Consider the following 1,396-nt stretch of genomic DNA (forward strand, 5'->3'; position numbering starts at 1 on the left):
GTCCCTCTTTCCAACCCTTTTAACAATTAATAGGAGTGTTTCTATATTTAAACTCTCCTATTTTTCTTTCCACCACCGATGAGGGACAAATGCCTTTTCAATAAAGTATAAGAGGACTTTTCAAGTTCTCAACTCTTCAAGTTCCTAACTTTTCAAGTTCCCCTCTTTTCATCTTTCCTCCATTTCCCATTACTCTTGCTACATACCCAACACTAGATTTAATGGATTTTAAATCAAGTATAAATGTGTAAATCAAAGTTGAAGGTCTTACACAGAGCCAAAATAATGCAAAACAGAAAATGGATATATGTAATAGATCAAACTTATTATGAACACTCTAATTAACTCTATATGCTGAATTCCCCGAGACTCTTCGGTCTAAGCTTATAATTCCCATTTGAACATGAAATTAGTCAGTTGGTCGATTAGAGATGTGGATTTCAACCAGGAATGCCAAATGGATGACATCCCCTCCTCTGTCCCTGTACAACTGATGACTTCTTTTAATATACGATCCCTATGGAAAAGCTCGGTATTGAATGGACATTCTTTACCGCAATTCTGCTTCTGTGCACACCCTTTTAGTACAGACAACACCTGTATTTAAACAAAAACATATAAACTACAATGATGTTTATGAGACGAGTAAATCATACTAATATCAATCCTTTAGAATAGTTAAACTCTAATGTCTTAAATGTCTACCAGCATGAGAGATGATTATTGAAAGGATTTCCAGGTAAAGCAAGAAATTACCTGGAGAACTTTGCTATTTGTACATGGAATTATGGACATGATCCTGGGACAGTAGCGCATTAACCTTCCAATGATCGATTCAACACGCAGTATGGGTGCAATGAATATCACGACATCATGACTTGGGGGAATAACAATTTCTCTTGGATTTTCATAAATAATGATGTTCTTTGTCTCCAAGAATTTTGTGAATGGCATAGCTTAAACCAAATTCAACAAGTGATGCATAAATCAAAGGCACAAAAAGAATGGAAAGTACCTTGCGGCAAAATATCGCTAATATCAAACCTTTAGAATAGTTGAACTTTTGAACAAAATGATGAAGATTTGTGTACCAACTGTCGTCCACTGATCCAAAGTTTTGTGATCTCCTGTATTCAGGTTAGTCAAAAATATAGAAACAGAAAAAAGATGAAGAAATAGACAGAATGAATTTTAATCCGAGTCCACAGAAATCACTGTGTTTCCTTAAGAAATTTAATCCCCTCACTGTACCCGAGGTTGCAGATTAATTCCTCCCAAGATAAAACGGATTAACCTGTTAAAGAAGTAGCGGTACCTCAAACTTCAATAACTTCAGCGAACGCAAGAACAGCAACAAGAGCACACACAGACTCAGTCGATCGACAATTTTATTTAT

At 35.6% G+C, this 1,396-nt stretch overlaps 1 long non-coding RNA gene across 1 annotated transcript; it reads right to left on the reverse strand.

The window, feature by feature from the left end:
* Positions 1–249: 249 nt before the first annotated feature.
* LOC107058984 (uncharacterized) lies at positions 250–1,096 on the reverse strand. The gene is made up of 3 exons (XR_001472461.1): positions 1,016–1,096; positions 757–930; positions 250–597 (listed from the first exon to the last, which is right to left on the reverse strand). It is a non-coding gene; the product is annotated as an uncharacterized lncRNA (long non-coding RNA).
* Between the last annotated feature and the right edge of the window lie 300 nt (positions 1,097–1,396).

The sequence above is a fragment of the Solanum tuberosum genome, unplaced genomic scaffold, assembly GCF_000226075.1.
Source record: "Solanum tuberosum cultivar DM 1-3 516 R44 unplaced genomic scaffold, SolTub_3.0 scf00728, whole genome shotgun sequence".
NCBI classification, from domain to species: Eukaryota; Viridiplantae; Streptophyta; class Magnoliopsida; order Solanales; family Solanaceae; genus Solanum; species Solanum tuberosum.